Source organism: Dermacentor andersoni, chromosome 10 (genome assembly GCF_023375885.2).
Source record: "Dermacentor andersoni chromosome 10, qqDerAnde1_hic_scaffold, whole genome shotgun sequence".
In the NCBI taxonomy this organism is placed as follows: domain Eukaryota; kingdom Metazoa; phylum Arthropoda; class Arachnida; order Ixodida; family Ixodidae; genus Dermacentor; species Dermacentor andersoni.
This window is the reverse complement of record NC_092823.1, coordinates 35,476,368-35,502,660: the sequence shown is the minus strand read 5'-3', so window position 1 is coordinate 35,502,660 and position 26,293 is coordinate 35,476,368. Positions and strand designations below refer to the sequence as shown.

Genomic DNA, 26,293 nt, shown 5'->3' with positions numbered 1-26,293 from the left:
CAGCCTTTGAATTCCACGACACGCTCAGTGTGATCGAGCCAGTCCTCAACATCCTCGAAGGTGTCCCCATGGAAGGGTGTGGGGATTCGCGGCTGCTTAAGGACGACCTGGTTCGGTGCCGCTGAGGAAGAAGACGGAACCGATGTTCTCATCGTTCTGACTCCAATGGGTAGATGCTCGTGCTCAGGTGGCAGTCCTTGAAGACGACGGCTTGTCCGTACGTGAACAGGAGTCAGCTCGACCGGACTTCGTACTGGGCTTGTAGACGGTGTTCGATCTGAAAGTGGTAGCATGTACCCCGCCCCTCCACCAGAAAAATGTAACGTAGATTGAAGACGGAGTCTTAGAATATTCACTTGTGTTAGGTAAGTGAGGGTCAAACTGGTTCACTTGTGTTATCGTTCGCTGAAACTAGCGCCGCAATATTGGCGTAATATACTGCATTTCGTTATATTTTGCCCATTTGTGTGATCAAGCATCTTTTGTGCCAACAGGCGAAATGATTACAATTACTGACCGAAATGTATGCATGCACTGATTGGCGTGTGAGCTGTGGTTCTAACAGTTTGAACGAATGCGATACGCGTTGAATTTTCTGGAGCATTGAATGTGTCGATTTCACATTGGATAAGCTGTTTCTGTGTGGACAAATTTTTCAGATACTGGATTGCGTCGACAGAGATTTCCAAAATAAGGTAAGTATGAAAGGTTAGTACGCATAGTTTTAAACTTACAAAAGAATGTCAAGAATACATTTTCCGCAGCTGCTCCGGAAGTTATGCCCAACTTTCTTCCTACAATTTCATTTTACAGTGGCATTCTCTAGACTACACAACGCGTAGATAGAAATAGGCTATGGTGGTATTTCGCAGAAACTAAAGCCAGCACTAATATAACTGTTGTGCACGTAATCACCTTGTTATATTTGAAATAGAAAACTGTAGATCCGATGCGTATCTCAGAATTTATGTAAAGCGTAGCCACCGTTAAGTTGTTAATCAAATGCTATAAGTGTGGCCATTACCCTCCTGAGTCCTTGTCTGAAAAGGAAACTGGCGCGCGCGCAAATCTCTCGCGCACCTATGCTACGCAATGTCAGAACTGTTATATTTTCTTGCTTTTCTTTAATTCCTCTTTTATTTTAAACGTACCGCTCAATTCCTGAACAATTCACCGCTGTGGGTTTTTGCCAGATTATGGAAATCATATTCATCGTTACCATGTGGCGAAGACCTTAAATAGCTATTTGGCGTTGGCACGGCACGACATGTGCCACCCGTCTAATGGTGACAGGGCATTCTCACATAGTAGTGACGGTGAAAGAAACACAGCAGTAAAACTGTCAATACCTTAACTAGCATTTTATTGCACGAACCTGTGCCTACAAAGGCAAGTTACATAAAGCATAACCATAGAAACGAATATAGTCTGTGATTGTCGAAAATGTGACCTGCCGTCACGCGCTTTAGCTTCCATACATGAGTCATCGTAGTTTCCAGAGCAATCGCTGGTTCTCGCGTATCTTCAAGAAAGAAGTACACAATTCCCGTTGCGCATACAATCAGAATACAAAAGCTTGGATGGCAACAGACAACGCATACAACCATCGATAACACTCAAGTATGTTCCGATCATGCAGGCGCGTCTTGCGCTGAGCGATAACATTAAGTGCTTAGCGGGGGAAATGCATTCCGCGAGAAAAGAATAAATAAGTGCCGATGCCACACACAAGAGCGCAAGAAACTAAACCACGTGCAGTGAAGACAAATAACACACAAAGAAAAATATAAGGTCCCACATTTTGTAGAAGGGCTCAAGACGCGCAACATAGACTGTTTCAGACTATGAGCGGAGCCGCTGCGGTTGCGAAATTCCGTCCAGCACAACCCGATTGTCCAGCGTGCCAAAGCGTTGGATGATCTTGTAGGATCCGAAATAGCGCCACAGAAGCTTTTTGCTAAGCCCTCGCCGGTGTCATCATCATCATCAGCCTGGTTACGCCTACTGCAGGACAAAGGCTTCTCCCATACTTCTCCAACTACCCCGGTCACGTACTAATTGTGGCCATGTTGTCCCTGCAAACTTCTTAATCTCATCCGCCCACCTAAATTTCTGCCGCCCTCTGCTTCGCTTCCCTTCCCTTGGAATCAAGTCCGTAACCCTTAATGACATCGGTTATCTTCCCTCCTGATTACATGTCCTCCCCATGCCCATTTCTTTTTCTTGATTTCAACTAAGATATCATTAACTCGCGTTTGTTCCCTCACCCAATCTGCTCTTTTTTATCCTTTAACATTACACCTATCATTCTCCATTCCATAGCTCGTTGCGTCGTCCTCAATTTAAGTAGAACCCTTATCGTAAGCCTCTAGGTTTCTGCCCCGCACGAGAGTACTGGTAAGACACAGCTGTGTTACACTTTTCTCTTAAAGGGTAATGACAACCTGCTGATCATGATCTGAGAATGCCTGCCAAACGCACCCCAGTCCATTCTTATTCTGCTGATTATTTCAGTCTCATGACCCGGACCTGCAGTCACTACCTGTCCTCAGTAGATGTATTGCCTTACCACTTCCAGTACGTCGCTATCTATCGTAAACTGGTGTTCTCTTCCGAGACTGTTAAACATTACTTTAGTTTTCTGCAGATTTTTAGACCCACCCTTCTGCTTTGCCTCTCCACGTCAGAGAGCATGCATTGCAATTCGTACCCTGAGCTACTAAGCAAGGCAATATCATCAGCGAATCGCAAGTTACTAAGGTATTCTCCATTAACTTTTATCGCCAATTCTTCCCAATCCTGGTCTCTGAATACCTCCTGTAAACACGCTGCGAATAGCATTGGAGAGATCGCATCTCCCTGCCTGACGCCTTTCTTTATTGGGATTTTGTTGCTTTCTTTATGGAGGACTACGGTGGCTGTGGAGCCGCTATAAATATCTTTCAGTATTTTTACATACGGCTCGTCTACACCCTGATTCCGCAATGCCTCCATGACTGCTGAGGTTTTGACTCAATCAAACGCTTTCTCGTAATCAATGAAAGCTATATATAAGGGTTGGTTATATTCCACACATTTCTCTATCACCTGATTAATAGTGTGAACATGGTCTATTGTTGAGTAGCCTTTACTGAAACCTGCCTGGTCTTTTGGTTAACAAAAGTCTAAGGTGTTCCTGATTCTATTTGCGATTACCTCAGTAAATACTTTGTAGGCAACGGACAGTAAGCTGATCAGTCTCTAATTTTTCAAGTCTGTGGCGTCCCCTTTCTTATGAATTAGGATTATGTTAGCGTTTTTCCAAGATTCCGGTACGCTCGAAGTCATGAGGCATTGCGTATACAGGGTGGCCAGTTTTTCTAGAAGAATCTGCCCACCATCCTTGAACAAATCTGCTGTTACCTGATCCTCCCCAGCTGCCTTCCCCCTTTGCAGAGCTCCCAAGCCTTTCTTTACTTCTTTCGGCGTTACTTCTGGGATTTCAAATTCCTCTGGACTATTCTCTCTTCCATTATCGTCGTGGGTGCCACTGGTACTGTATAAATCTCTATAGAACTCCTCAGCCACTTGACGATCTCATCCATATTAGTAATGATATTGCCGTCTTTGTCTCCTAACGCATACATCTGATTCTTGCCTATTCCTAGTTTCTTCTTCACTGCTTTGAGGCTTCCTCCGTTCCTGAGAGCATGTTCAATTCTATCCATATTATACTTCCTTATGTCAGCTGTCTTACGCTTGTTGATTAACTTCGAAAGTTCTGCCAGTTCTATTCTAGCTGTAGGGTTAGAGGCTTTCATACTTTGGCGTTTCTTGATCAGATCTTTCGTCTCCTGCGATGGCTTACTGGTATCCTGTCTAGCGGAGTTGCCACCGACTTCTATTGCAGACTCCTTAATGATGCCCATACGATTGTCGTTCATTGCTTCAACAATAAGGTCCTCTTCCTGTGTTAAAGCCGAGTACCTGTTCTGTAGCTTGATTCGGAATTCCTTTATTTTCCCTCTTACTGCTAACTCATTGATCGGCTTCTTATGTACCAGTTTCTTCCGTTCCCTCCTGAAGTCTAGGCTAATTCGACTTCTTACCATCCTATGGTCACTGCAGTGCACCTTCCCGAGCACGTTTACATCTTGTATGATGCAAGGGTTAGCGCAGAGTATAAAGTCTATTTCATTTCTAGTCTCGTCATTCGGGCTCCTCCACGTCCACTTTCGGCTATCCCGTTTGCGGAAGCAGGTATTCATTATCCGCATCTTATTCTGTTCTGCAAAGTCTACTAAGAACTCTCCCCTGCTATTCCTAGTGTCTATGCCATATTCCCCCACTGCTTTGTCTCCAGCCTGCTTCTTGCCTACCTCGGCGGTGTAATAGAGTTCAAACCCAAACATGGTCATCGGGCTGATATTCGACGTTGGGTCACGGCGGCCGCATTTCGATGGGGGCAAAATGCGAAAACACCAGTGTACTTAGAGTTAGGTGCACGTTAAAGAACCCCAAACCCGCCGTGGTTGCTCAGTGGCTATGGTGTAAGGCTGCTGAGCACAAGGTCGCGGGATCGAATCCCGGCCACGGCGGCCGCATTTCGATGGGGGCGAAATGCGAAAACACCCGTGTACTTAGATTTAGGTGCACGTTAAAGAGCCCCAGGTGGTCGAAATTTCCGGAGTCCTCCACTACGGCGTGCCTCATAATCAGAAAGTGGTTTGGCACGTAAAACTTCACAATTTAATTTAATTTTTAAAGAACCCCAAGTGGTCAAAATTTCCGGAGTCCCCCTCTACGGCGTGCCTCATAATCAGAAAGTGGTTTTGGCACGTAAAACCCCATAATTTAATATTCGACGCAGTGTCGTCGAAGATTGTAGCATCGGCTGTCAGTCCTCTGTTGGTTTTTGATCCGCAGGCGGGCGAGCTGTCGGGATTCTTCCTCGAGCTCGTGATAGGCGGCGACGTCGAGATTGACGTATCGGATGGAGTCGAGAGTCATCATCGTGTTCCTGCCGTAAACCAGCTTGAACGGAGGGATTTACGTTGTTTCTTGCACCGCTGTTTTGTGAGCGACAGTTATATACGACAGCACGACATCCCACGTCTTGCGTATGACGTCGACGGACATCCCTAACATGTCAGCGAGCGTCTTGTTCAGATCTTCGGTTAAGCCATTCGTCTGCGGGTAGGAGGCAGTGGTCTTCCAGTGACTTCGCTGTCTATACTGCAATACAGCTTCAGTAAGCTCAGCTGTGAAGGCCGTTCCTGTGTCAGTAATGAAGATTTCTTGCGCATGATGTCGTAGTAAGATATTTTCGACGAAAAATTTTGCTACTCCCGTCGCACTACCTTTGGGCAGGGCTTTCGATGCGGAGTAGCGGGTAAGGCAGTCGGTAGCCATGACGATCCACTTCTTTCCGGATGTTGACGACGGAAAGGGTCCCAACAAATCCATCTCGATCTGCTGTAATGGTCGGTAAGGAGGCTCGATCGGCTGCAGCAAATCCGCTGGCCTTGTCCTTGGTGTCTTGCGTGGCTGGCAGTCACGGCATTTCTTGACGTAGCGGGCGACCTCGGTTGTCTGGCAATGCATCTTGCCGTGTTTTTCATTTAAAGCCGACGTCGGCTTTCGTGAGATGAATTAATCGTTCCGCATACTTGAGAAGTCTCTTACAAAGCGCCTGTAATAGGCCCACAGGCCAAGGAATGTGCGCACTGCGTTTCTGGAGGTGGGCCGCGGAGACTTAGCGATGCCAGATATCTTGTCTGGGTCAGGACGGATTCTAGACTTACCGTTGACGTCGCCTAGGAAGAGAAGTTCCGCGCAAGCGAAACGGCACTTTTCTCGCTTCACAGTGAGCCCAGATGATCGCCTCTGCTACTTTCTAAAGCCGCCTCAGGTGATCTTCGCAATTTGTGGCAGAGACTATAACTTCATCCAAGTAGACGAGACAAGTTGGACGTTGCAGGTGCAGAGCATAGTCCGAATGGCATCAACTTGAACTCGAAGAGGCCGTTTGGCGTGATAACGCGGTTTTCTCTCGATCGCTTACGTCGACTTCAATTTCCCAACAACGAGTCTTCAGGCCCATGGACGAAAAGTACTCAGCATCGGGGAGTCGGTCTAATCTGTCGTCTATCCTTGGAAGGCGGTATACCTATTTCTTTGTGATTTTGTTCAAACAGCTACCGATGGAGAAGCGCGCACTTCCATCCTTCTTGTCTGAGTCCACAGGAGAAGCCCACGGGCTTTTCGACGTTTGGATGATGTCGTCACGAAGCATTTCTTCTACATGTTGCCTTATAGCATCTCGTTCTAGCTTCGACACTCTGCAAGGGATCTAGCAGAGTGTTTGAGCAGATTCTTTGGTTATTATGCGATGATTTGCAACTGGTGTTTGCCGAATCCTTGATGACGTCAACAAGCAGTCTTTGCATCTTCGAAGAAGGTTTTCGAGCTGTTGTTGGTTACTCATGAAGTTACTTGGATTTATTTTCAAGACTGGCTCGGGGACTATGATCGCCAACATCGATGCAGCAGAACCGGAGAGGACGAACGCATTGCTGGTTTGCGCAAACACCACGAGGTGTGTGTGCCCTTGTTGACGTGCTTGAACTCCTGGCTGAAGTTTGTTAACATCACATTAGATTTCCTTCCATGCAGTCGCGTGATATCTCTTGCGACGCTAAATTGACGCTCAAGCAGACGCGGATCTTCCTCGATGACGCCTTCCGCGTCTGCAGGCTTCGATGCCGAAGGAAATGACAATGCGGGAGCGAGGTGGGTTGCTGACTTAATCTTCGAGCACACTCAAGGCAGGGTGTGATAAGAGAGCGACGTGACTGAGTTGGCTATCTTGTGCGCATGTCTTCCGTGTTTAAACCCATTGCACGTGTGCCGATAAGCGATGCACAGTGCCTACATAAACCCTTGTTTTCCGTGGAATAAAGGAATCTTACAAAAGCTGCTGCTGCGTCCACATCGTGTATTACACTGGCGATCAGGCACGGTTGTGCCTATAGTGTACTAGAATGATATCGTAGTGACACGACCGGGAAGGGGCGCGGGTGCCTCTTTCCGTTGACGCCACCAGGTGTCACCACTGCGACCTTTCCTAGCAGACCGGCTGCTCTCATATTCGCTGCTTTTGAACCGGTCCGTGTTTCTAAGCGTTTTTTTACGGACATGGTTCTTTCATTATTACAGAAAAGGATTGTATTTAACAAAGTATAGTGTAAAGGAAGATATTGAAGGCCACATCGAGACTCTAGCATCGACAATGTCGTCTGCTAGCGTGTTATGGCACAGCCCGGCGCTTAAATTGCGCTCGTCGTATCGGCTCTGCCAGATTGCAATTCACCGAGCTTCTCGTTGCTCATCTACTGGTCGAAAGCCAATTTATCTGGGCCTGCCTTGCTTCTATGGAGTTATATTTACCACTCCATTTATATCGCGTGCTTATCGAGAATGACAGGAAAGTGCCTAGCGACTTCGGCGTTGCGCTGCTAACCCCGAAAGCGTAGGAATAAATAATGGACTCGTTGGCTGCACTTACATGGCGGCAAAATGCAAACACGTCCGTGTTGCCGATTATAAAACCCCAGTTGGTCAAAATTACTCATGTGTCCCTCCCCCCCCCCTTTACTGCGTGCCTAATAATTAGATCTTAGTGTGTTTTACAGATTCAACCCCGGAATGAATTCATTTTTGACTATGCAATTGCGCACATACAAACTCACATCTTTTCCCGAAATATTAGCGCCTAAGAAATCCATCGTATCTTCAGCACATACTGTCACAGTGACGCTCGAAAAAAAGTGCACTCTAGTGTTTCTTTTTCATTTATACACAATGGAAATAGCACAGCTATAAAGGAACCCTAAAGTGTATCTTCCCTAGACACCGAGCATCTAATAACAGTATAAGTAACTATTACTGCTAAAACACATTACCAAAAACACCTTGTATAATGGAGTTCTAGGAACATCAACTGAGGTTAACATATTTTGATGCCTGGCACCTTCTTTCATTACACTTATTCACGCTTTTAGTAAAGAAATGTAGCCTGGTTGTGATGTAGAAAGCAGTGAGTTCTGCTGTCATGGATTCGCAGTGATCAGGTCCGCCAAGTTGATGCTGCAGCCTGGCTTTAACAGCCTCTAAAACATCTAAAACACTGTCTGCGTGCAACCCAAGAAGACTAAAACAAACTGTGAAGCCTTTCTCCAAGTTGATCATAAACTGGTACAGAGGGGAGGCACGATATGACAAACCACCGTTGTCTTTCATATGGTAAACTCTGCAAGCCTCAAATTTCCTGCTGCCCATATTGTGATCAGTACTAAGGTCAGGCAGGCTTCACAGCCTGTCTTTAAAATGCACTTTCTCGCCACAACCAGCGATATAGAAAATTAGGCGGCTGTCACTGGATGTTGGAGCCCCAAATACCACAGCAGCAGCCTGCAACCTCGGAGTTAAAACATGGGAAAAGTCATGAAAGTCACTTTCAGGCATTACTCCTTATCAGATCAAGCTGCTTTTAGAGCCTTGTAGCAAATGGTTCGCAGCGGTAAGGGAGCGTACAACTGTCTTTGCACAGCGAACCTCTAAAGTACAGTTGAGCAGACGCTTTGTCTTCATGCCCACAGAAATGCAGAACTTTTTCACGCAATATCTCGAGCCTTTCTTGCTTTTGTACCTACGTTGTCGTGAAAACTACGGTTGAGTCATTGCCACGGTTAAAGTAACACCAGAGCTTTGAGGGAAAATTCACTACTTGGAGCGAGCTAATTGCGAACGGTTCATTCTCCGTAAACTGTCCGTTTTCATCTTACGCACTCTCGACCAGGATCTCGCGATGTGGTTGGCAGAGCTGGCAATCTCCCGCTCTTTCTTCATTTTGTGCGGTCCGTGCGTTCTTACGTGGCTTCGTGCTTACCATCGGTGCACTTGCTGCGGCTGGCCTCTTCCTTTCCGGTCTCTCTTCGACAGGTGCGACAGAAAGGTAGGGCGTACAGTCGGGCACAAGGGTAGGCACCGCGCCAGGCGCCAGCGACGGCTTCCCACGTGGAAGTCGCACTTCGGTGTTATTGATGATGTGGACGTAATCCCTCCAAATGTATCGAGGCTCGAAGTGGCGCTATGTCGCTGAAGATTCAGTGAGATGCTTGTCTGCTCTTCGCAGATTGCGCTCCCATTTCTTCCGAAGTTCATTTTCCGTTGGTGCGGCGAACAATGACGCTTACGGAGCGCCCTGATAATCGTTGTGGCAGCCCGCAGCGTAACAATGGGTGTCCGTCTTTCTTTTCGGCATCGTGTGCTCCAGTAGATGGAGGGATAAGCCTTCTTTTTTTAGATCATCCACTGTTTTCCACAACCATGGCTACGTTGAACGTAACACGGCTCGGAAAACACACGGAGCAAACAGCCGCACAGTGTGTCTGAGCCGGCTCGACCACGCACCAGCAGCTAGAAAAAAGCACAGCAGCGCCACCGACGACGGCTACTGGCGTTTGCTTCAACCGGCGCATTGTCCCTCCCTCTTGCTCGCGCAGTAGGACATTATTCTAGTACACTATAGTTGTGGCCATGCGGGGAGGGCGTTCCCGGCAAGATGGCCTTCGGCGTCCATATCGGCGAATTTCGTTTAAATGGTAACTTTTCGTGGGAGGATTACGTCAAGCGTATAGAGCTATGCTGCACTGCAAACAAGCTCAAGGAAGACGCCGACAAGAGGGCAGTATTGCTCAGCTGCTGTGGGGACGATACATACTCCCTGATAGCTACCCTCGTCAAGCCTCTCCGACCACCGAACGCTGACTACCAGTCCATCGTAAATTCCGTGAAGAACCACATCAATCCGAAGCCACCCGAGCTATATTCAAGGTACGTGTTCTCGAAGCAAGATCAGCACGACACCGAATCTGTCCCAGGCTACGTTACAGCTTTACGTAAGGTAGCCGAGAACTGCGGGTTCAACGACAACCAGCTTCCTCTTGACGTAATGCTTAGGGACCGGTTGGTTTTTCGAATCTCCGACAGCATTGTGCAGCAACGTTTGTTGGCCGAGAAAGACCTAACCTTAAAGACTGCCTACGATCTAGCAGTGACGGCAGAGACTGCTGCAAAACATCAAAGCGTTATGGGCGGCCTACGTCAGGACGTCCGAGATTTGACAGCTAAAGTGGACAGGCAACCCATGAAGCAGCATAAGAATGGGCAAGATGTAAAAACTTCAAGCGAGCAGTTGAAACGGCCGTGTTTCCGGTGTTTGGTCAACCACGCTGCATACCCTTGCAGGTTTAAAACCGCAGTATGCTTCAACTATTGTCGGAAGAAACAAAGAGGTCAGGTCAACCACCAGTTGGAAAATATGCCAAATTTGGTGCAAACTGAGTATGATGACGTGCTAAATACTAGTCAAGTGACTAGCGGTTGCCCCAAGTTTATGATGGCCGTAAGTATAGGCTGTGACATAGCGCCCATGGAAGTCGACTCAGGAGCAGCTAGATCGATTATCAGTCAAAACGCGTTCAGCAAACTGAAAGTGGCAAGGCACATAAAGCTTGAAGAATCGGACACCAAGCTCGTAACTTGGACTTGGACGTAACTTGGACGTCGTCGGAAAAGCCACAGTTCCGGTCAAATTCAAACAATAAGACTTCGAGCTGCCGATACGCGTAAGAAACGAAGGTAGCACGCTTTTGGGTCGTGATTGCTTCAAGTTCTTGAACATTAACGTCACTGGGCTTCACAGCATCGATCAAAACGCAGAAGACCTTATCAAAAAGTTTCCGGATGCTTTTGGCGAAGCATTTCCAGGCGCTGCTCTACCACCACTACACATCGAGCTGAAGGGGGACGCCCAGCCCAAGTTTTTAAAATGCCGCAGCATTTCGTTCGCGCTCAAGGATGACGGCATCACAGAACTGGAAAAACTGGAACGTCAAGGTGTTGTGCAACCGAAGCAGTACTCAGAATGGGCCACCCCCCTGGTCGTCGTCCGTAAAAAGGATGGGTCATTAAGAATATGCGGCAACTATCGAAGTACAGTAAACCAAGCGTTAAGGAACAACGTTTCCACTTTACCTACTGGCAAGGAACTTTTCGCAAAGTTGGGGAAAGGCCGTATTTTTTCTAAAATTGACTTGACGCAAGCGTACCCGCAACTTGCAGTTGATGACGCTACAGCAGAAGTGCTCACGGTAATTGGAGTAAAGGGCCTGTACAAAGTGCGACGTTTGCCTTTTGGTATGTCGGTAGCACCAGGATTATTTCAAAGAGCAATTGATACAGTGCTTGCAGGTCTATTCCAGGTGGCGGCATACCTCGACGACATCCTTGTGGCCACCGAAATAGCAGAGGAGCACCACGAAGTCCTCATGGAGGTTCTCAACCGACTGTCAAAAGCAGGACTGCGTAAACAAGGCGACAAGTGTCAGTTCTTCAAAGAGAGCCTGGAGTACTTGGGACACCGGATAGATGCAAATGGCATCTATCCGTCAAGGGCTATAGTCGAGGCGTTTCACAAAGCACCTGCACCAAAGAACAAGGAGCTCCAAGCTTTTCTAGGTATGGTGAATTTCTACAATCGCTTCCTATTGGGTCGGTCTGAAGTTGCAGAAGTGCTCTACCGCCTACTGGGCGACAGTACGTGGAAATAGGGTGAAGAGCAGCAACAAGCTTTCGAAAGACTATTTATTTATTTATTTATTTATTTATTTATTTATTTATTTATTAGATACTGCCAACTGCCTCTTGGCAGTCCAGGCAGGAGTGAGTGTATACAAAGTCGGCACTGCAAGTCAAAATAACAAAAACATGGGTTACAAGGAACCATAAAAAAATGCTTAAATATACAGACTATTGCGTCGGGAAATGCAGCATGTACAAAATTTACATAGATAGGAAAATGGTGATTCTAAAATGAACACGCTTCATTGCAAAGATTGTACGGCAGACACAAATGATTCAACCGAGGGCATGCAAGCGACTTCTTGCGGTAGAGCATTCCACTCTGCTATAGTTCGAGGAAAAAACGAGAAGCGATAAGCAGTAGTTTTAGTCGGTGGCATCACAATAGTTTTGCTGTGCTTGCGTCTGGTTTCTCTTGTTTTATTAAAATTGATGTATATGTCGTTCTTCTTGAGACGTTGCTGAGGTCGGAGTCACATTTATTGCAGTTCAACGCCGATTCTGTCTTGCGATGCATCACCCGTGGGTGTGGGAGCTGCATTAACTCACAGCTATGCTCAAGGACGCGAGCAACCTGTTGCTTATGCGTCAAGAACACTCACTAAGGCGGAACGTAATTACGCCCAGATTGACCGCGAGGCTCTAGCTACTGCCTATGGCGTCCGTCAATTTCACCAGTACCTCTGTGGGCGGGAATTACGCATCTTGACAGATCGCCACTACTCGGTACCTTTCAACGAGACAAGCAGATTCCTATTGTTTTGTCACCGCGCATGTTGCGATAGTCTTTGTTGTTATCTGCTTACGAATACAAACTGGAGTATAGAAGGACGCAAGACCACGCAAACGCTGACTGTCTAAGCAGGCTACCGATACCCGGTGGCAGGCGGGACATCGAGCCTCCTGGCGACGTCCTTTTGTTGGAAGCTGTGGAGTGCCCTCCTGAGAACGCAGCAGACATCGCATCAGCCATTATGCGTGATCCTTGCCTGTCGCGGGTGAAGGAATGGGTCTCAACTGGCTGGCCAGAACAAGGCCAGAACAGATAATGCCATCCCTTCATTCCTTAGCTGTGATAAAGAAAACTGCGAAGAATGGTTGCTTCATGCGGGTTGCCGGAGTTGTTTCTGATAACGGCACAGCCTTTTCGAGCAATGAAATGCAATCTTTCTAGAACAGAAATGGCGTGCGCTACATGTATACAGCGCCATACCATCCCGCGAGCAACGGAAGGGCTGAACGCATGGTTCGCGAGCTAAAGTGTGCGCTCCGAAAGCAGAGCCAGGGCACAGTGGCATGTAAAGTTTCTCGTTTTTTATTGAAGCAGCCCTCCACGCCCCACTCGGAAACCGGGGAGACGCCAGCAGAACTCATGCTGGGCAGGAGCTTCCGCTCTGCCTTGTCGAAACTGCACCCTGACGCAAAATGCGCTGGATGTACCAAGCCGCCATCCTCGAGGGAGCTTCTACACAGTGACCCCGTGTATGTGCGGAACCTCTCTCGTGGTCCAAAGTGGCGGGTCGCACGGATACTGAGTCGCTTGGGCCTCGTCATGTGCAAAGTACAGACTTCCGATGGTTCAGTACACCGACGTCATCGCAACTACGTGCGGAGAGCATGGGATGCTGTACCGATAGTCTCTCACACTAACCCAGCTTCAAGCTTCCAGCGACTGAAACTGCATTGCAGAGATCACCTATCCTTCCAGCGACGCAAACTGCAGTGCAGAGATCGCCTAGTTCAGAAGTTCCGCAAGCATGCCGTAGGTCTACTCGTGTACATCGACGAGTGCTTCGTTATGGAATTGACTACTAGGTGGGAAGGGATGTGATAAGAGAGCGACGTGACTGAGTTGGCTATCTTGTGCGCATGTCTTCCGTGTTTAAACCCATCGCACGTGGGCCGATAAGCGATGCACCGTGCCTACATAAACCCTAGTTTTTCGTGCAATAAAGGAATCTTGCAAAAGCTGCTGCTGCGTCCACATCGGTTATTAGACAGGGAGACTACGAGAGCTCTCCGGCGGTATCTCTTGATCCTCGGACAGCGTTATCGACTTCGACTTCTGATAAATGTTTGCGCTGTGTAGATTAAGAGAGACTATGCCGAGAATGACGTCCCGTGAACAGTGCTGGATAATTGCGAAGGTGGTAGTGTAGGTACCGTTATGAAGGATGATTCTTGTCGGCCTGGTTAGGTGTCCTTCAGCGCTCTGAATTCGAGGGCTTTCTTATGCAATCTAAACTTTCTTGAACTGGGCGGCAATCGGTTCACTTGTGACGGAGTAGTCGAATCCCGTGTCCACTAAGATGGTGACTGGGCGGTCGTCCAGAAGCAAGCTGAAGTCGTTCGTTCTTTGCCTTCAGTTGCAGTCTGGTCTTTGCGTTGAACCACAGCTGCGCCGAGTTGACGTATGGCTGAAGCGTCGCGTCGTTATGTCTTTTGTTGTCTTTGCTTCTAGGCGTCCTAAGGATGGTAGTTTCTCGTTGATATGTCGCACAGATAGTTTTTTCAGCGTCTTCGTTGACGGCGGAGGATCTTCGTCAGCTCGATGAACAGCAACCGCACCTCCATCGGTTGCTGATTTTAGTTTGTCAGGTATGGGCTGACGGACCGGCCCTCAGCTGGGCCATTGTATTGTCGGCAATCCGGCGACATGTAGTGGCCTGACTACGGCGACCGCGAGCCCTCGTCGACCGCCCCGGTCGTCGCCGACGGCTCCTCTGAGTGTCGGTGAGGTAGTCGGCGATATCACCAGGACATTGACCTTGCTGTTAGTTTGGAGCATTGAGAGCAAACCTTTGTAGTCCCATTTTGCGGTGTTGTCGGCGCAGATAGACCTCGACCGCTTCTCCGAAATGATAGCAGAGCGGATGGCGGTCGGGGGCGCGCCAAGCGTCGGTCTTCCTTGGAATGCTTCGCTGGAGTTGGTTTGGCGTGCTGGCAGCGGCGGTGGTGGACGATGCAATTGTGACGCTAGGGCGACCTATCGTGGGCGCGGAGGTGGATCATGGCGACGGCGGCGTATGTCATCGATTCTGAATAAGGTTGAGGCGTTTGCAGCTGGACCTGATGAGCTTCGAGGGAGTGCTGTGGTTCCTCCTTGATCATATCAATGACCAAAACCACGTGAGGTTGCGACGACGGCAAGATCTTGCGCAGTTCTTCGCGCACACTGGCCCTGATGGTCTCTTGGAAGTGGTCAGAGCCCAGTGCTTGGATGGCCCACTGCAGCGTGAGCACTTGGCCCTCATATGGCCTACTACGCATTTGAAAATTTTCCTCAATCGTAATCGGCTATCTGTAGTAGCAAGCCACTAGCACTTTGATAGACAAGCAGTTCGGAATGTCCAAAAGTTGGAAGCTACTCCGAGGCCTCCTCGACCCAGAAGGCACGAAAACAACACAAAGACAAACCTGCAATGGACGCTACAGCTCTATGCAGATACAGAGGCTGAACTCCTATGAGATCTACGCCAGATATAGGTGTGAGATGCAATAATTACACGACTACCAGAAAATCCAAGGGAAGGATAACGTCGACCTCGACGCCTCCTTAACAGAGGCAGAGCTTCGACACCAACTCGGACGACTCAATTCGAAGTCCGCTCCGGGCCCCGACGGTGTAACAAATGAAACACTTCGCAACTTAGACAACAAGTCCGTCACCGCTCACACAAAACACATCAACGAAGGTTGGGAGAAAAGGATCATACGCAGAAATGGAAAACCACCAAAATCATAGTAATACCCGAATTTGGGAAAAAGCCACACAGAATATCTTACGCCCATCTAATTGACGTCATGCGTCAGAAAGCTAATGGAAAAAGTAGCTCTAAAGCGTCCCGCCAGATACATGGACGATAGCGGGCTACACACAGACACATCATAATCAGCTTTCGACCGAAATTCGCGAGGCAAGACCTTCTGCTGCAAATAAAGAACCAAATCCTCTACGCTGACACCCGCCCTGGGTAGAAAAGCCATCCTCGGTCGGGACGTACAGAAGCCCGTTGATAACGTCACCCAAGGGGCCATCTCGCACAACTTCCAAAACCTCCACGTAGGCCGAAGAGGATACGACTACGTCAAAGATTTCCTCGCTAACCTTAAAGCCACAATCACGGCAGATGACGTGAAATCTCGCCAAATAGAACTAGGCAAAAAGGGAGCAACACAAGGTCCGGTGCTTTCCCTCTTCCTATGTAACTTGGCGATGCTCGGCCTGCCCGTTGAGCTGGAATACATCGAGTGACTTCAGTACAGTCTGTATACACACGACATCACCCAATTGGTGACGGGTGGAAGCGAGTGCCACATCAGAGAGATTTTGCATCAAGCTGTCAATACGGCAGAGAGGTACGTGGAGAACAGGGGCCTGAAATGCTCTCCTCAAGAATCGGAACTACTGTTATACACACGAACAAGCAGAGGACATAAGCGCAATCAAGGATGACCCAACATCACAAGCTCTACAGGTACAACGACCCCGATTCTCCAGGTACAACATCTAAGAATACTGGGACTTCAAAGGTCTGAGAAGAGATGTAACGGAGAAGCAATAAGAATAATGTTTAACAGCTATCAGCAACTCACCAGGTTAATTTGAAGAATCGCCAACAGGTACTATCGCACGAAAGAACACAACCTAGTACAGCTCATTCAAGCCTTCGTCGCCAGCCGCATAGTGTAAGGAGCGTATACCTCAAGTTACAAGTGGCGGAAAAACTGAAAATAGAGTGCATCATCAAAAAGGCATATAAGCAAGCCCTCGGCCTATCACCACGTCTAACGCTATGTTCGAAGCTTTAGGAAAGCCCAACACGCTTGACGAACTCATCGAGGCTCATACAATAACAGAATACAATTTGCCCAGCGTACGTATCACGTGCGCTGGGCAAAGCGGGGATAAATACGACATCCCAAGAGAAACCAGACAGCGCATTATCATGCCTCCGTTACCCAGAAACATGCACCCTGAACATCACCGAGAGCGGAGGAATGCAAGAGCGAAAGCACTACACAAGAAGTTTCACAACGACGATTACGTGGTCTATGTAGACGCCGGGGAATATGCGGACGGTCGACGTATGGCAGTGGTCGCCCCAAATCACGCGGGCCGCCAGCTTGCCAGCGGCTTCATTAAAACAGGAAATTCGGAAATCGCGGAGGAAGTGGCCACGGCTCTGGAGCTAGCCTCCGTAACGGCCAGCACTGTAATCAGTGAGTCTAAAACTGCGCTTTACGATTTTAGTAAGAGAAGAATCTCGAAAGAGGCACTAAATATCCTGGCTAACTTTCGCCGTGAGCGAGACGTTCATGTCATATGACGCGTGCTAACACCTCTGTCCAGGGCAACGAAACCGCACGCACCCTAGCTCGAGAGTTAGTGAGCTGAGCAGGGGCAGTAACAACCCGAGGCCCGATTGCGGAGAGAGACCGTATGGTCAAATTTAATGAAATCACCAAACACTACAAATTAGCAATGCAGTATTACCCCGCACCACCCTCCTCAATAATTAAACAGCATGAGACAGTATGACGCCTACTACAAAAAAAGACGCCTTCCCAAACACGATCGCTTAGAAGTGTTCTTACGTAGAACTCTATTCAGATAGATGCAAATACTGTAATCAGCGGCCGGACCTCAGACAGATAATCCTGGCTGGACCCAATATTGTGCAGCAGCCAAACACATATACGAACGCGGAGCAGTGGGAGATCGCGCTGCTCAGCTCATAAAGCGAAGTCCAACCAGAAGCCATCAGGCAAGTCGAAGATGCTGCTACGACCCAAGGGATCCTACAGACCATATAATGGATGGGCGATAAACTACTCTGACACTTTCCGTTTTCATCGCAAACTGTTTTATCGTCATCAATCGTCGTTACCTCTGTCTAGAATTGAGCTATGGACTTCGGCTGGGTGGGTAGAATTCCGGTGAAAAGTTCTTGCTTATAGCCTCCGTCGGGAAGCGCACTTTTTTCTTCTCCGCCACTTCCACGTCGGCGTGCTGGAAAAGACGGGTCACCTCTTCCGTGAAGATCGCAATGGTCTCATTGGGCAGCTGCCCTGGGGTTTTTAGTGGAGCTTAAGCTCGCACTTTGCGCACGACGCTGTGAATGTCTAGAGGAAGTCGCTGCGGAACAGGTCCGACGTTGTTGGCCCACGTTGCGAGGACGTGGTTAGAGAATGGCGGCATTCTTCTAGCGCGAAAAAGACATGGTGCAGATTGTCGCAGGTGTTACAGTTCTTATACGTAGCGACCCTTTCATCCGTTTGCAGCTAGTTTTCCGGGTCCTCAAATGTTGATCCACAGAACGTCGGTGGCTCTATAGGCTGCTACAGCACGAGTGGTGTTGGCGGCCCAGGGGCAGCCGTTGTAGTGGCTGTCGTGCTGCCTTTTCAGGTAGAAGTCCATATTTCCAGTAGTAGTCCTTGCTGCCTATGGCTAGCCCGGTGGTCCTTTGCGACCTCGGTGTTGTTCTCGGGTGTCGGACTTGGCTTGAGGGTTTGCAGGGTGTTCGGTACGTGCACGCACTAAACTTCCGTCAGATGTCACATAGTAGAAACAGTGAAAACAGTAGCGTAACTAACTTTTTATTGGGTGAGCATGTGCCCATGAAGGCAAGTTGCACTCAAAGCATAACGATATTGGCGAACAAGGTAGGCGATAGTCAAAAATCCTATCTGCCGCTCAAGCGCGTCGGCCTTTATGCATTTGTCACCAGATCTTCAAAAGTAATCGCTGGTGCCCGCGCATCTTCCAGAAAGTGCTACACAATTCGCGTTGCGCACACAATCAGATTGCACGAACTTCGGTGACAAGAGGCAACGCATAAAGCCATCGATAACATTCCAGTAAATTCCAATCACGCAGGCGCGTGCTGCGATGAGCGATAACTTTAAGTTGTTAGTGGGGGAAATGCGGTGCCTGTGTAAAGGACAAATAAGTGCATGTGTCGATATTGATGCTATGCTGTGCGACCAGGGATCAATTTTGTTTGAATTTTCCACTTATAATCTATTCAGAAAAGGCAGCAGCAGCACCAAGCCAGCCAGCAGCCGTGGTCGGGAAAATCCGGCAGAGTTCGGCATGGAAGCTTCGCTTTTAGTACAGATATAGATGTTGAGCGCTTTCTTTATGAATGGAAGTGTGCCTTTTAAGTAGGTGTAGTATGCTTGAGCAGTTATTAAGGAAAGCGAACGCGCAGGGCACACACTTGCACTGCGTGCGTACTTGGATACATTGAACAATAATCCGACCGAGTAATTCTAGCTACGGTTTAAATATGTTCGGGTGCACGATGGCCTAGGCCTAATGAGTTATGAGAAATTTCCGGACAGTCAAGGGAGTAACAACCTTCATGTTCACTCTTTTCTCACCTGATGCGTCGAGATTGCTGGTACAATATTTAGTTTTATTTTAGGACATACCTTTCGCTCAAATGATTTGAAGTGTATCGACTCCAATAATGAATATTTTATTCATTAATTGAATGATTGTCTGAAGGAAAACCCATAAAACACTCACAATCAGCTGGGTGCACTCCCGTAGGCCCCAGTCACCGTTCTATCAAACGTTGGTTCGAAACAATACGAATGCTTGTTTCGATTCCCATCGGCGAGGAAGGAAGCGTTTAGTCCCCGCGGAAAGTGTTTATAGCCTCCAGCGATATAATGTAACTGTGTAAGGTACGCACACAATGCTCACGTAACAATAAATATTGCACATTACATGGCTAAGTGTGAATCTCCTGGTTAATTGGCTTGCGTCTCTCAGGAGTACATCGCTGTAGCAGCTGAATAGCGTGGGCTTCAGCGCACTTTTTCCCCTGTGTGAGATAAAGTAGGTGGCCAATCGCTGTCTTCAGAACCCACAGCAGAGCGTGCGTCGGTAGATAGCTGGTGCAGCTTAGCCTGTTGTCGAGGGGTGAGATGGCGCGTGACGCGTCGATGCAGGGACGATGACGAAGAAGAAGCGCTGGTCCCTAGTCACAGATCGGCTCCGTGATTGCTAGCCAATTACGCAGTGCTAAATACCTCGAACCAAAGTTTTGCTTGCACCAATATGTCGCTGAAGGCGAGCAGCATCGACCGATACCAGCTGACCCAAGAGGTGCGTTTTTCTTTGCCACATTTCTTCACTACTTCTACTGCCGCCGTGCGAAGGATTGTTAGGCTTAGGCGTGTTCCGCGGACGCTAGGCCCAACGCCGTCGCACCGACAGCGGCCTGCCGTACTCCTCGGCGGCTGCCGCTCGTCAGCTCCGAGATGGAGACGCCCGCTCAAGCAACAATGATCGTGGACAATTACATGTACGTACAAGTTCATGGAAAAGAGATATCACCCGAGGGATACCACAACGACGCCGGATGGATGCTCGCGGGGGAACGGTTTTCGAGGCTGCGCCAGCGGACCCCGCCAGCGGCAAGCCCGGCGGACCCGGCGGGGAGTCAAACTAGCACGAGGTCGACATTCAACAAGACCGTCAGAGCCTCGGTCATCAAGGCAGCGTGCATGTCAGCCATGCCATTAGAAGAAAGCAAGATAGTTGTCAGGCCCAGAGGGGGACACGACATCGTCAAGACCGGCACTACCATCGTCGCTGCGGCCAAGATCACGAACGAGGAAAGCGCCGCGGACACCATGTGCCCCAACATGTAACAGAACATCGTGGTCGTCAGTACACCGAGCGAAGACAACGCGGCAAGGTACGCTAAAATCCAGGAAATCTCTATTCAAGGCAAACCCTACGAGGTCAGCGCATATGGCACGGCACCTCACGACACTGTCAAGGGCGTCATCAGAGGCATCCCCATCGACTCGAGCGCCAACGATCTAGGTAGAAACATCGTCAACGAGAGAGGAACAACGCTAGCAGTCGGCGCAAAAAGGATTGGAAGCATGACCACTACGATCGTGGCGTTCCAGGGACCCAAGGTACCGAACATAGTCCGATACGGAGTCACCCTGATTACGTGCTGCCTCTACAGGAAACAGATCGGCGTTTGCCAGCAGTGCGGCCGAGTGGGACACCGCAAGGACGTGTGCCCGACCCCCACAATCAAGACGTGCCTAGCCTGCGGACTCACAAACTCTACAGGAGACCAGCGTTGTACCCCAAAATGTAAGTTGTGCGAGGACGAACACCCGACCGGAGACCGAACGTGCAAGGCGAAATGCAAGATCCCATATGTAGTACGCAAGCGTCAGTGGGAGCGCCGACAGGCCGAACGCCAGCTTCTTGACCTTGAGCTAATTGCTTAAGTTGGTTTCTTTTTTATTGCTGCTGTTGTTAACCTTCGCGATGTATTATACTAGCGACTCCCTTAACACGCTCATAAATGAAAATAGTTATTGTAAATATTTTTGCTTGTATAATTTAAATGCACAAAGCCTCAGAAATAAGACTGATGAAATCGAGGCTGATCTCGAGCTAATAAAATGTCACTTTGACATAATTGGATTTACAGAAACATGGTATACATCAAATAGCGATGTTACACAGTTAACAGGTTATGACAACGTCTCTGTATTTAGGAAAGAAAGACGTGGCGGCGGCGTATCTTTGTATATAAAACAAGACATTGATTATGGGGTTCTTCCGGAATTCACCGTAGTTTGTGATGATTTTGAGACAGTTGGTGTGACCAATCATAATACGATTATACTTCTCACGTACCGACCCCCTCACGGATTAGTTAGCACCTTTCTTACTTACGTTGAGTCCTTTCTTGAATATGCTACCTTCACTAAACGACATGTTATTATATTTGGTGACATGAACATCAATTTATTAAGAAACAATGCTAGCCAGGTGCACCTCCTCGAGTTGATGTTATCATATGGTTGTGAAAATATTGTAGATAAGCCGACACGAATCAGTCAACGCTCTGAAACGCTCATAGACTTGTGCTTTACTAATTTACCTTTAAATAAAATAACATCCGGTGTAATTTTGACGAGCTTAAGTGATCACCTTCCTTCTTTTGCCTTCTTTTCCTTGGTGAAAAAAATGGATAGAACTAAATTCCTCCGACGAATAATCAATGAAAATAACATTGCGCAGTTCCATTCACTGATGGCTGACGTAGTCTGGGATGATATATATAGTGAAAGCAACAGGTGTAAGGCATATAACATTTTTTTAGAGAAAGTGCTTCACCCCTATAACAGTGCTTTTCCACTCGTGCCTATAAAAAAGTACAAGAGGATAAGAAAAGAGTGGATTACTCCGGTATTATACAGACGTATAAATAGAAGAAACTGGCTGTTTGCTCGTTTCATAAACACGAAAGATCCGGTTCATTTCATGGAGTTTAAAAAATTCTGTAACAACTTAACTTCAGATCTTAAGAAAGCAAAATCAGCTTACTACGACAACAAACTTTCCACAGTCATGAACAGTCCTAAATGATTGTGGCAAACAGCTAACAACATCATAAAAGGTGGCAAACCACGCATTCCGCCGGATCTTTACATCGACGGCAAAAGATTTTCAGGTGTACCACTTGCAAACAAGTTTAACGAACATTTTCTCAATGCAGATTCGCCAAATTGCTCACGCATGAGCCAAGCGTTAACGCCTATCACTTCATATGTTCCTTCCAATAATAGCAATTCACTGTTTCTGATACGTACATCGGACGAAGAAGTTGTAAGTATTGTAAAGGCAATGAAGGATGGGTGCTCGCCAGGAAATGACGATATTAGTGCACGCCCCATCAAGGCCGTACTTCCATTACTTCTGGGTCCTCTAGTATATATTTGTAATCTCATATTAGAGACTGGTATATTCCCTGATAAAATGAAAGTTGGCACGCGTAACCTTAATATTCAAAGGAGGAGGAAAAAATGATCTGAATAATTACAGACCTATTTCTGTTTTGCCGCTCTATTCTAAGATCCCCGAACGCATAATATACACGAGGTTAAACAAATTTTTAAATGCTCATAATATAATATGTAAACAACAATATGGATTTCAAGCTGGAAAATCAACGGAGACAGCACTGCTATTCATAAAGGACCGTATTTTGGAAAACTTTGCACCGAAACTATATACACTCGGCATTTTTCATGGCTTCCGAAAAGCCTTTGATTCTATTAAACATGAAATTCTGATGGAAAAACTGGGAAAGTATGGTATCCGAGGAATAGCACATGAGCTGATAGACAGTTATCTCAAAGGAAAAAAAAGACAATACGCTAGTATGAATCAATTTCTGTCAGATATAGGAATAATTAAGTATGGTGTGCCGCAAGTATCTATTCTTGGGCCTTTGTTATTTATTTTATGCATCAATGACCTCGTTAACATCCCCCTGACACCTGATATTTTCCTTTACGCGGATGACACTAACGTCTTCTTTTCTGGTCCAAATCTAGCCTCACTCGAATAACATGCAAATCAATGGCTGAGTCAGCTACAGATATAGTTAAACAACAAGGAACTTGACCTAAATATAAAGAAAACACCAATATATTATTTTCCGTTCCAAAAACAAGCCCTTGAATCATCACGTCCAACTACAGATGTATAATACCAGTCTATTGCCAACAAATTATTGCCGCTTCCTGGGCGTCTGTTTCAAATATGACTTAACATGGACAGATCACGTGGATCAGGTTCGTTTGAAAGTATCTAGGTCTATCGGTTTGTTGAAACGCGTAAAATATCTTTTACCTCTGCGTTTGAGAAAACAGATTTATTTTTCCGTAGTTCACTCCTATTTTATGTACTGTCAGCTAGTTTGGGGTACATGTAACAAATCAGATTCAGACCGCATTTTCTCGCTTCAGTTCAGGGCGTTGAAGACGATATTCCGTTCCGCACCGGTTACGAAAGAATCCCTGTACGACGCAGTTAAGGTACTGCCGTAGTACCACCTTTACAGTTTCTCATTGCTTGTACTTATTTTTCATAAGATTAAGCATGATTTTACATCCTTCTGCACTAAGTACTTAAACAGGAACCTTACCCATAACTTGCGCACTGTATCTATGGTTTGGTCGAAGTCACGCACAAATTATGGTACTCAGATCATAGACAGCTAAATAGTTACACTCTGTAACACTTATCCTTTAATAATCAACTACATAAATGATTGCAAAAAACCTTTCTCAATTTAAGAAAGAAATGCAAATGATGCTTTCTTCTCCAGCCACTTTTGCTTAGAATTGCGCCTTTCTTTTATCTTGAGCAAGTGCAATTTGATTGATTATCTACATCATTGTTTCCGTGAATTAGAAGGATGTAATCAATGTATAATATCAAATCATAGGATAATTTGTCATATGTGACACAGCATTGTATTTTTGAATTTCCACTGATTTCTTTGATCTCACAATGTAGTGCAGTATTTTGTCATGCCGACCTGCTGTCATAGTGTGTGATCCCGAGGTGAAGGCCCTGTCAGGAGGCATTGTTGCCTCCTTTTGCCGCGCGTCGTGGACATCCTGTACCACCTATGTATGTCCAAATAAACTGAATTGAATTGAAAAATTGAATTGAATTGTCGGAATGTGATTTCCGCCACTCGACAAGCCGCCAGATGCACGAAAGTCAAGGACCCCATCGGAGAGCCGCGCGCCTAAATTCAGAGAGAGCAGCTCCTGCAAGAGAAGCCTCAGCAGCAAAAGGTCACCATCACGTGAGCGGGTGAGCATGGTCGACGCAGTGAAAGGGAACAATATAAGGAGAGTGCAGAAAATCACCGAAGCCACGAAGAAAGAAAATATGAACAAGGTGCGTCAAGCAAACGAGACCCTAAGACAAGAAAATGCGGCGTTGCGAGCGACCATCAACAACCTCACGAGAGAGATCGCCGAGATCCCTCAGTTGCTGCTATGCAACAACGAGCATCTACAGAGACCCACTCCAAGCACAAGCAAAACCGAGAACCACGAACATGCAGGAAACAGACATAGAGGAATCGGCACCGAAGAAGCGAGCCGTCGAGACCACGCGCAAAGCAAACAGAAAACGATCGCATCGACAGCCTCGAAGCAAAATTCGAAACGACATTTACCAAACTCGAACAGCTAATCACGGCGAACATCGCAGCAGTGACAGCATTGAAACGAACAATGGAGACCTACCAAGCCGAGAACACGAACAGATTCACCTACATCGAAAGGACCCTACAGCCGATGGTAAGCCACCCGACGTTTGCGCCCCTCTTCGTGCAACCTCCACCCAACCAGGCAGCCCCGTACACGCCAACACAATCATGGCCGCCAGCGCAACACCAGCAGCAGCAGGTGTAACAGCGTGGCAGTGGAACTGTCGCGGCTTCGGAAGGAAGAAGGTAGTCATCCAACAGCACATCTCACTGCCGCGCTCAAGCCGGACCTTATACTATTACAAATCAAATCAAATCAAATCAAGTTTATTTCAACATACAACTGATGCTGAGGACCGTGGACAAAAAGCCAGCAAGACTTGACGTGGTCCATGGCCCCGTTTTACAGACAGCAACAAATGCAACAAAGGATTAGAACGGTTAAATACAATAATAATTGGAAAAATAGGATTTCCACACTAATAACCGAAACACTAACCGCCGCACCGTCCCTCCCCGGCTACACAGCGCGCAAGGGACCGCCCGACGGGAGAGGTCTGTGCACCCTGGTCAGGAAGGGACTCATGTTCGTCGAACACGAGCTGCAAGGCAATATCAAGATCGAGCACACACTCACCGAAATCATCCTGGTCAAGAAGAGAGAAGGAAGCATATTTCTGCTCAACGTCTACAGCGACCCATCGCAGAGAAAACAGAGCTTCAAAACATTACTGCACAGAGCCAGCACCGCAGCGGGTCGCAACACGCTGATAGCGTGCGGAGACTTCAACGCGATGAACCCTGCCTGGGGCTACAAGTACAGAGCAAAGGGCCGCGACCTGTACCAAGACGCCACGGAACTCGACTTGACCCTCATCACGGACCCGACACATACGACGAGAATCGGTAACTCCGTGACCCGGAACACCGCTCCGGACCTCACGTTCGTCAAGAACGACATCTGGGGCGCGATCACTTGGAGAAACACGGGGACCGACCTCGGCAGCGACCACGCCATCGTGGAAATCGGCATACCAGTACACAACGACACCAGCATCAAAACACACAGATGGAGACTGGGATGCCTTTCAACACGCCAGAAGCCGGAAGAGCGACGGTGACGACGAGATCGAAGACGTCGACTCGTGCATGGCCGAGATCGCCAAGGCGTACGCGACGCGACGAAAGAAATTGAAACGGGCGCAGAGATCGACAAAGTAGACAGCCGGCTTGCGCATCTCATCGAAGCCAAACAGTCGATACTCAATCGCTGGAAGAAACAATGACTTAACCGCAGACTCAGAAAGAAGGTGGCGGAGCTGAACCGAGCGATCGAGGATCACTGCCGCGTGCTATGAAAGCAACAGTAGAACAAGATCTGCAACGCGGCAGACGGGCAGATGCACATCGGGAAGACGTGGAGCCTGCTGCGGCACCTGCTCGAAGAAACCAAGACCAAGTCGCACCAAAGGGACCATACATCGGGCGGTCTCAGTACACGGTGCCGATGAAGTCACCAGGCGCGTTAACGACAAATACCT

At 47.7% G+C, this 26,293-nt stretch overlaps 1 long non-coding RNA gene across 1 annotated transcript in view; it reads left to right on the top strand.

Annotated features, from left to right (window-relative positions):
• The first annotated feature begins 468 nt into the window (after positions 1-468).
• The window catches only part of LOC140213745 (uncharacterized), a 40,496-nt gene continuing 14,671 nt past the window's right edge, over positions 469-26,293 (top strand). Inside the window, exon 1 of the long non-coding RNA XR_011890671.1 lies at positions 469-695. This is a non-coding gene — a long non-coding RNA (uncharacterized lncRNA). The remainder of the gene's footprint in view (positions 696-26,293) is intronic.